Here is a 10,702-nt window from a genome sequence, read left to right as displayed (position 1 = left end):
CAGCTGTCAAATAACAATCCTGGAATGGTTGCGGGATGGAGAGTTACTGAAACCGGAGATGCCTCAGAAGAGCTGAAGACTCTTTCTCTTCCAGTGATAGACAACGAACAATGTTTATCAGAACTGTCCAAATACCAGTTTACTAGGTACCTCACTGCGGATAAACTTTGTGCTGGATATCTCAATGGATCAGCGCTGTGTCGGGGTGACAGTGGGGGCGGTCTGGTGTTCCCTTCACGAGACGTAGTTGGACAAGAGAAATGGTACATTCGGGGAATAGTCAGTAACGGTCCATTGAACGATAACCATACTTCCTGTCGATCTGATACTTATTCAGCCTTCACTAACATCTTTTCACTGAGAAGCTGGATCGCACGTCAGCTGCAAATTTTAGAAACACGTCAGGATGGTTGTACATTACCGGATTTTCCGGATAATGGGGAATATGTTGTCAGTAATTCTAGTAAACCTGCTGTTCCTGGAGTCATGGTTCCACACTACACGCAACTCACGTATTCCTGTAAACCAAATTTCCACCTTTCTGACTCCGATCGAGTTGTTTGCCAGGACACAAACATATGGTCTTCGCAACCAGTCTGTACAAGAAGCGATTTAATATGTCCTCCTCTTCCAACAAGTGCCGTTAGTGTACAAACAACAGGAAAAAGGGCTTGGGATAAATGTATAGAGCTAGCGGAGTCCGTACACCCGTGTAAGAATGGAATACGGGAATACGCTTGTTCCCATGTTGCCACATCCCTTATCGTTGGAGGAATCGAAACAGTTCCTGGTGAATTTCCTCACATGGCACGTTTAGGATTTCGCATTGAAGATGAATTGCAGTGGAATTGTGGAGCGACTCTCATCAGTGAGAGATGGGTCCTCACAGCTGCTCAATGTTTGTGGATTCAAATGGGAGATTTGGAGCTTGTGAGTCTTGGTAGAGATGTAAATGATCCCGCAAGCTTATACAAGATATCGTCTTTGGTACAACATCCAGATTATCAGCAACGCAAAAAATACAATGATATCGGCTTAGTGCAACTGGACAGATCTGTTACATTTTCTAAATACATTCGTCCAGCTTGCCTACATGTTGGTAATCCAGTTGAAGATAAACATGTGATTGCAACTGGTTGGGGTTCAACAGAGTACTTTTCTGCAACCAACAACTCTATTCTTAATAAAGTAGTTTTGGAAAAATTTTCTTATTCTCAGTGTACAGAAGCTTATCCTGTTGGAAGAACATTAATTAATGGAATTCAAAACACCACACAGATTTGTTACGGACATAGAACTGAATCCAAAGATACTTGCCAGGGTGACTCGGGAGGGCCTATACAGATATACAATGGTCACAATGTAGACTGTACTTACCTTATTGTTGGGATAACATCTTTTGGGAGAGGTTGTGGAATTCCTGGTAACCCAGCTGTCTATACAAGAGTTTCTGCATATATACCATGGATCGAGAAGATTGTTTGGCCCACACTTGATGACTTGATTGATGACATATTTTCAGAAGAAGTAAATAAAAATAAGGATAAAATGGAAACCAAGAAAAATAACAAAACTTTTCCTACATCAGAGGATTCTGAACAACTTCCGATCTGGGATTAACCATTACGTTTCTAGAAGATTCCAGGCTTTCTTTATATTCTCATTATTTTAACCAAATTATCTTATTTCTTTTTTTGGACATCTTCGGTCTTTTATCCTATTTCCCCGAATTGAAATTTCGACCCGCGTTCATGAAAACCTTCAACTTTTCCCGAAAGAGGTAAGGCACGCAAAAAAATAGATAGTAATGGGGTTATGAAAATCATCACATTAAAAATAAAACTTCCAATATAAATATATTCACATGTAAGTGATTAAAACCTCTCATTTTGTAAAAAAAAATTGATGATAAATGTATCGTTAATAAATCAACAAATTATTCTTAGGGAATAAATTTTAAAACAGTGTTTTTTTAACACAATGTTGTGAAAGAAAAAAATTCATTATTGTTAATATGGGAATGTTTTTTTTTAGCAACTTGAATACGTAATTTGATAAGGGAACAATATTTTTATAAATTTTCTCCCACCATATTTAAAAATAATTCATGGTTAAGCGTGGTCACTTCCTTATTTTAAAAATTATAACACAAAAACTTTTGTATGTATGATTTTTTTTCTATTTACAGGGGCATATTTAAAGTTCTATTTCATTGGGATTTAAAAACAACATCTCGAATGTGGCCACCGCAACCGTCCTCGTTGATATGCTGAGATAGTCGAATTTTGAAATTTCTTTCCACTTTTTCCAGCAAATCTGTACCTTTATCGACAATAGCAGCACAAATATTGTCCTTCAATTGACAACGGGTCTTTAGATGATTCGAGTAAACCAAAGTTTTAAGGTAGCTTCACAGGAAAAAGTCACAGGGGGCTTAATCTGACGATCGCGTTGGCCACTGAAAATCGCCCCTAGGAGAGATGAGCTGTGTAACCGAAAGAGGAGACCGCGAGAAATTAATATAAGTTCTTGGCGTTCTTGCCGTGGTACTATTCTGTTTCAACCACATACTCCCCCACCCCCCTTGATGCATTTCTTAAAGTTAGATATGAAGACGACGTGTCATACGAATGCCATAAAATGCCATTCGTTTGAAAATGCCATAACTAGGCGAAACAACTGTCACAATATTGATTTTAATGTGTTTTTAATAACATACAACTTAGTAGACTCAAAAAATCTGTGTTTGATTAAAAAACGAATTCATAAATTAAAATGGAATTCTACAAATTAAACGCCAAATCAATAAATACGTCCTGTTAATATTATACGTGCTTAAATTCAAGTGTCTTTTCATGTAAACAATTTTTAGCGACCATGAAAATCACAAATACAGTTTTGTTAGTGTTTTGTACTGTTTTTAAATATTTGAACACAGTATTTTAAACAGCATAAATAATTTATTTTTTTTTACCTTTTTTATAACGGACTTACGGTTTTAACGGATACTACCTCCGACCAAGTAGTCCATTATATCGAGGTTTTACCGCACTGGTTTTAATAAAAGTCTCAAATATCATATGGCATTTTTATTTAAGAAACGTAAAATGAGCGTTAACATTATTTTATGGTCGATATGTGCATGGCCTTTAAATAAACTTGTAAAACCAGAAATAAAATATATAAACATACAAACCAGTATGTATCAATAGTATTTATTCCAAGATTAAAGCAATAAACACATCGAATGTCCTATTTAATCTAATAGACTGACATTTTCTCAAAAACTAACTAAATAACCATCACACCGATTCTCCGCAGGGGTAAGTAGATTGAATACAACACCACAACAATTTGTATTTCCAAACAATATTCGCCTCTTCAACATTCATGCATCTTCACGTAGATGCATGTATAAAAAAATAATAATATTGGATAATTTAAATAGTGCCATTTTCGTAAAATACCACCTCAAGGACGCTTATAGAGAATGGATTATGATATGAAAATGATGATGATAAAAAAACATATGTTCATATACTCGTATTAAAGAAAAACGTCGTCAATCGGCTGAGTTTGAAGGAGGAAAGTGGAGCCGCCGTATTATTGCGCCTTCTTCTCGGTTTTCTTGGGCTGCAGCATGGCCAAGATGTTGGGTAGGACGTCTTCCTGAGCGATGGTAGGGCAGGAGAGCAGTTTGTTGAGCTCATTTCGTTGTAGATAGTCAACTGCAGATGGCGGGGGATGATACTGGTCTTCTTGTTGTCACTGGCGGCATTGCTGGCCATCTCCAACACCTTGGCAGCCAGGTACTCCATGACGGCGGCAAGGTATACGGGCGCACAAGCCCCAACTTTCTCAGCGTAGTAGATGCGAGCTGGCGTATTTTGGGTGTTTAAAATCGACCCTGCATTTCATAAAGTTTATAATTTTATGTGTTTTTTACTGCAAGGATGTTAATCCGTGAAGCTTCAATAATAAAAAGCACAAATAGACGTTGGAGTAAAAACATGTTTTTGGATAGCTTTTGTCTATTATGCCTATACACTATTGACAAGGTCGTAGGAATGCATTTAACACGTGATGTTTGTTCCGAGAAGTGGACCGCATCACGGACCAACCTAACCTGCGTTGCGTTTTTGTATTGCATTATTGGTGCATTTTTCTCAAATAACAGCTAAACTGTAGAATTTTTTTTCACTTTCAAATATTTCAATTTATCACTAATTACGGTATTCCTTTATATTTTATTGTTTAGCCCTTTATATGCATGAAGTAAATAACTTATCTAGAGATTTTTTTCTGATTTTTTTTCATTGAACTCGAGATCATATCTGTTTGTATTAGAGACTTGACTTTTGGGTTATTGTTATTTTTTAGTTACCAGATATGGAATTGTCAAATAAATCGGGAGCTAGAAAAACGTAATCTTATTCTTCCTAACCCTTATCCGCACCCAATTGTGCATAGGGCACTGCATCGTATTGACGCAGTTTTATCTTGATCGTTACTTGCTTGTTGAAATACGTCATATGTAAACAAAATTGAGAAGATTTGAGTGATGAGGATTTACATTGTCGAATCTAAAATAAAAAAATAAGGTAACGACATCGTTCATAAGTAACTCCTTTTTTCATTAGTTTGTCCGTGTCTCATTTGTTTGAATTTTTGGATATCAGATATTATTTTTTGAGCGTATGTATACCTGTGCGTGTGTGTTTGTGACTGGTTTTGTATCCTGGATTCTCGTTTTAAAACTTGATCCTTGAATTAGTATTGAAATAAATATCGGCATTGCTTCTCGTATCGCTGGTTTTATTGTATTTTTCGTGTAGTGTTTTCAAAATTTTTCGGAAAGGTTTAACTTTTTAGCAAGTTTTGATATGTAAAAATCAATCCAAGAAGTGTTAAATTAAGGTGATCGATCATGAATGTAGAAATATTATTTTTTTCATTTTTCCTTTTGGGTAAGTATCAAGTAAAACTGTTATTATAACCCCTTAGTTTGCTTGTGCACTGCAAGGAATTTTACCGTCCAGCAGTCTGGTTAGCATGATAAAACAGATGATTGGCTTGGATTGGCTTGTGCTTTCGGCCGTCTTTCTTCGGATCGATGCGCTCGATTGATGCATGATCACGGTGCGCGTAAATTCGATCACGCTAAACTGTCGTAGTCACTTTTATTAAAAAAAAAAAAAGGACTAACGGACGGTAAAATTCCATGTAGTGCACAAGCTCTCTTGCAGATCAACAGGGCATAATAACTTTCAAATAATTTTAAAATTGTCCAAAAATTTTTACTAAGGGATATTTTCACCACTTCAAATTTTGGTAGTCACGGTTATTGACATGAGCTGGGTACTATACAAAAATAACCACAAATTAAACGTATAATAATTCGGTCATGTCACAGTTGTTGACGGGAGCTAGACGCTGTACAAATATGACCACAAATTAAAAGAGTAATACATACTTTGGTCATGTCACAGTTGTTGACGGAAGCTAGACGCTGTACAAAGGTGACCACAAATTAAAAGAGTAATACTTTGGTCATGTCACAGTTGTTGACGAGAGCTAGACGCTATACAAAAATGACCACAAATTAAAAGAGTAATACTTTGGTCATGTCACAGTTGTTGACAGGAGCTAGACGCTGTACAAAGATGACCACAAATTAAAAGAGTAATACTTTGGTCATGTCACAGTTGTTGACGGGAGCTAGACGCTATACAAAAATGACCACAAATTAAAAGAGTAATACTATGGTTATGTCACAGTTGTTGACGGGAGCTAAACGCTATACAAAAATGACCACAAAAAAAAAATTGGTGATGTCATAATTGTTGACGGAACTAATCGTTATTCACAAATTGAACAAGTAATAATTTGGTAAAATTTGTGAACCACTTAACTAGGCCTATGACAGCCGTAAGCCCTATAAATCTTCCAAATTCTTCTTCATCTATATTAAGAAGTTAAAAATGTTTAAAAAAAACTCCATGATGGAGATAATCCAGACTTGTGAACAAGTATATAAAACAACTGGTCGAGTAAAAAGCTAAATTAAAAAAATGAAAACCTTGTTTTCAGGCGGGTCTCAATCGCTGTAATCTTAAAAGATTTCATTTGTAGAAACATAAATAATATTTTTAATTTAATGTAACCACAAACCGATGTTTTAATAACAAGAAAAAAATTATAAAATGTAAATTTTACTCAAATTTAAATATTTTTCTAGAAGCTGTGGAAGGCGCTTCGAAACATATTAATAGTAGCAGGGAGGCGGGTTGTCTCCTGCCAGAGTTTCCGGATAATGGGCATTACACTCTCGCTACCCGACAGAGTTCTGGGGCTCTTAACACTGGCAAAAGAGTACCTCATTATACCGTACTGGAGTACTCTTGCAGAAACAAGAATTACATTCTCTCGGATGAAGTTTCTGTGTGTCAGAAAAGCAGCTCTTGGTCTACTAATCCTAAATGCACTAAGCCTTGCACAGTGGTAACTTCGTTTACGGTTGATTTTAAATGCCGCTCGCCAAATAATGTAGAAATTCCGTGCACTACCAAGATGGATCATGGGAGCATGATAGATGCAGTATGTAAACCTGAACACTCACCCTTAGGTTATCTAGAAACTCTCACATGCGATGACGGAGCCTGGGATCATTCAACTCCTAAATGTGCTCCAGACTGTGGAACGGGGAAGTCGTTTGGAACTACTCATATCATTAGTGGCCAAATAGCAAAAAAAAATTCCCTGCCTTGGCATGTTGCTATTTACCAGAAAAATAGCAAAAATTTTGAACAAATTTGCGGAGGGAGCATTTTGCATACTCATATAATTATTTCAGCTGCACATTGTTTCTTCGATGAATGGAAAAAAGTCAACATGCATCCCAAATATTACAAAGTAGTTGCAGGGAAGTATTAAAGAACTTGGGGGCATAAGATGGACAGAAACATACAGATATCAAACGTCAGCCAAATTAGATCTCATGAGTTCTATGGAGGTGATGAACGAAACCAGCAAACTGACGTAGCACTCTTAGTGCTGGAATCACCATTCACCTTTTCTCAATACATTCATCCTGTTTGTATAGACCTCGTTCGATATGACTTTAATATGTTTCAACTCTCGAATAACAATCTTGGAAAAGTTGCAGGATGGGGAGTTACAGAAACCGGAGATGCCTCAGAAGAGCTGAAGACCCTTTCTATTCCAGTGATAGACAACGATCAATGTTTATCAGAACTATCCAAATACCAGTTTACTAGGTACCTCACTGCGGATAAACTTTGTGCTGGATATCTCAATGGATCAGCACTGTGTCGGGGTGACAGCGGGGGCGGTCTGGTGTTCCCTACGTGGGACGTAGTTGGAAAAGAGAAATGGTACATTCGAGGAATAGTCAGCAATGGTCATTTGAATGATGACCACACGTCTTGCCGACCCAATACATACTCGGCCTTTACTAATGTGTTTTCTCTGAAAAGCTGGATTGCTCGTCAGCTGCAAATTTTAGAAACTCGTCAAGATGGTTGTACGTTACCAGATTATCCGGATAATGGGGATTATGTTGTCAGCAATTCTAGTAAGCCTGCTGTTCCAGGAATGTTAGTTCCACACTTCACTCAACTCGCGTATTCCTGTAAACCTAACTACCACCTTTCTAACTCTGATCGAGTCCTTTGCCAAGACACAAACATATGGTCTTCGCAACCAGTTTGTACAAGTGACGATTTAATATGTCCTCCTCTTCCAACAAGTGCAATTAGTGTACAAACAACAGGAAAAAGGGCTTGGGATAAATGTATAGAGCTAGCAGAGTCCGTACATCCGTGTGAGAATGGAATAAGGGAATACGCTTGTTCTCATGTTGCCACATCCCTTATTGTTGGAGGAACTGCAGCAGTTCCTGGTGAATTTCCCCACATGGCACATTTGGGATTTCGTTTTCACGAGGAATTACGGTGGAATTGTGGAGGAAGTCTTATCAGTGAGAGATGGGTCCTCACAGCTGCTCAATGTTTGTGGACTCAAATGGGAGATTTGGAGCTTGTAAATCTTGGTAGAGATAAAAATGACCCCGAAAACTTATACAAGATATCGTCTCTAGTACAACATCCAGAATTTCAGCAACTGAGATCATACAATGACATTGGTCTTGTGGAACTTGAAAGAAATGTAATATTCTCCAAATATATACGTCCGGCTTGTCTCCATGTTGGTAATCCAATTGAAGATAAACGAGTGATTGCAACTGGTTGGGGTCAAGAAAAATACCTAGCTGAAACTAACTACACTGTTCTTAACAAAGTAGTATTGGAAAATTTTTCTCCAACCGAATGTTCAAAAACTTTTCATCGTTCGTCAAAACTAAGAGTCGGATTCCAAAACGCCACACAAATCTGTTACGGACATAGAACTGAATCTAAAGATACTTGTTTAGGAGACTCAGGAGGGCCTATACAGATATACAATGGTCACAATGTGGACTGTACTTACCTAATTATTGGGATTACATCTTCTGGGATACGTTGTGGAATTCCTGGTACCCCAGCTATCTATACCAGAGTTTCTGCATTTATACCATGGATTGAGAGTGTTGTTTGGCCGACAGTTGAAGAACTCATAGATATCTAACTTTCCAGAAGATCCAAAAAAAAAAAGAATGAACTGTCCATAGAAATTTCTTCTGAAGTAAATGTGTATGTATCTCACAATAAATCTTATTTGTATAAAAATACCTGTACTCTGTTTATACATTCAAGCTTAGAACAATTGTTTTGAATTTCCTGATGAATTATTATTTATGTTACGGACCATTTTATACTTTATTTTGAAATGCAAACAGGCGGGAAGAATTTTGAGGTAAAATATATTGTTTTAATGAAACGTGATTAAATATGTAATAAAGTTTAAAATAACGACCTAAAGAATATATAAGTAGTTCAAAACAAGACTTTTTTTAAATCTTTTGTTTTATGTATCAGTTAATAATGTAACAGTTAATAATGATACCGTTTCCCCATAGTGGGTATTTAAAAAATTAATACCGACGTAAAAATGGCTTCTTAAAACTTGGCTGATGGGCTGATGCTTGGCCAACGGACACTTGGGCGACAGCCACAAAATACTCTCTTTGGTGCATTAAAAAATCTTATTTAATAAAAAAATATCTCATGTAAAATATTATTGGGTACCTACTCTCTGTTTATCGATGCTTCAATCAATATATTTTGTTATGATACATTCCCACCTATCATGGCTTTGCTGTATCTGGGGTTTCATAACAAAAAGAGAATTTCCGAAATACAAGTTATACAAAATAAAGCAATACAAAATATATTTCATATACCATACACCACTCTGAGTGCACTCATGTAAAATACATATACATATTTCAATACTAACATTACACCTTTTGGCATTCATTAAAGATATGAAATTACAAATACGATGCTTCAAATACTTTTTAACGACTCACAGCAACACCACACCAATTTTTAATAGAAAAAAATATCATTACTACTACTACTACTACTACCATCACGCCGTTTCCCCGCAGGGGTAGGCAGAGAGGATGGAATGCCACACTCTTCTGTCCTGACATACACTCCTCGCCTCCTTCGCATCCATACATCTAGTCATACATGCCCTCCGATTACGCAGACTTTTGACACCACCAGATTTTAGGTTCTGATTGATCTGATCGTGCCAAGTCTTTTTCGGTCGTCCACGTTCTGTTAATATCAAAAAATATCATTACAATACACGATAAACTGAACTGAGTCTCGAGTTAAGTTCATACAAAATATTGCCTGTACCCAAATATACCAACTTCCTGACATTTATAAAATTGAAGTGAAAATTATCGAAATATTGAATTGAATTGATCCAAAATTAATGAACTGAAAAAATACACTACCGAAAAATATTTGTGTTATTGATTAGTTATATGTTATATTTTTTCCTTTGAACATGCTTTTTACCTTGAGCTTGTTTTATTTGTCTATTCACTGTACCTTTTATTGCTTTATATTATATTTTCCATTTTTCCCAGTGTTTTTTTGTTTATTTTTACTTTCTTTTCTGTTTTTTAGTCTTGTTAACCTTAATTCCTTGTCCCAAAATGATTATTGGAAATTACTCATCGGGAATATTGTATATGTGACTTATGTAAGTAATATGTTGAAATGAATAAAATAAATAAATTAATTAATTAATAGACTTTTTAAAAAATGGGAGAAAATATAATATTGTGCATTGCTTCGCATCGGTTCAAGGTTAGATCTTGTAAATATTTTTTAAGGAAAAGATAATCAAATATTTTGTTAAGAAAATATTAAATAAATAATATTTTTTTAAACAAACACAAGTTTTTATTTTGACTCCCTGAAAATGACTGCATGTCATAAATATTTTTTTTCTTATTATTTTATAAATAAATATTGTGAAATGCGTCCTTGGCATAGGAAAACTCAGTGAGGGTGCAGTTTTGTATTTTTTATCTGTTCTTATGTAAATGATGAAGTAAATTAACGTATAGTTTACGGAAGTTAAAAAAATATCATATTTTACAGATATTTTTATTAATTTATCATTTAAAAGGTTAAGTTGTATTTAAATTTATTAATTTATCGTTTATAATGCATTGTTACATTAGGTTTTTGATAAACAATGCGTTTCTGACGTAAAG

General features: G+C 35.7%; 1 pseudogene across 1 annotated transcript in view; it reads left to right on the top strand.

Moving 5' to 3' along the window:
• LOC148309941 (uncharacterized) overlaps positions 1-10,330 on the top strand; it is a 13,451-nt pseudogene extending 3,121 nt beyond the window's left edge. Inside the window, exons 2-4 of the transcript XR_015837458.1 lie at positions 1-1,618; positions 3,721-3,882; positions 6,239-10,330. The exon at positions 1-1,618 is cut by the window's left edge and continues 893 nt beyond it. The product of XR_015837458.1 is annotated as an uncharacterized LOC148309941 (transcript). The remainder of the gene's footprint in view (positions 1,619-3,720; positions 3,883-6,238) is intronic.
• The last annotated feature ends 372 nt before the right edge of the window (positions 10,331-10,702 follow it).

Source organism: Brachycentrus maculatus, unplaced genomic scaffold, assembly GCF_059751285.1.
Source record: "Brachycentrus maculatus isolate JH-2025_06_01 unplaced genomic scaffold, ASM5975128v1 h1tg000115l, whole genome shotgun sequence".
In the NCBI taxonomy this organism is placed as follows: domain Eukaryota; kingdom Metazoa; phylum Arthropoda; class Insecta; order Trichoptera; family Brachycentridae; genus Brachycentrus; species Brachycentrus maculatus.
The sequence above is the reverse complement of the archived record's forward strand: the minus strand, read 5'-3'. Positions and strand labels throughout refer to the sequence as shown.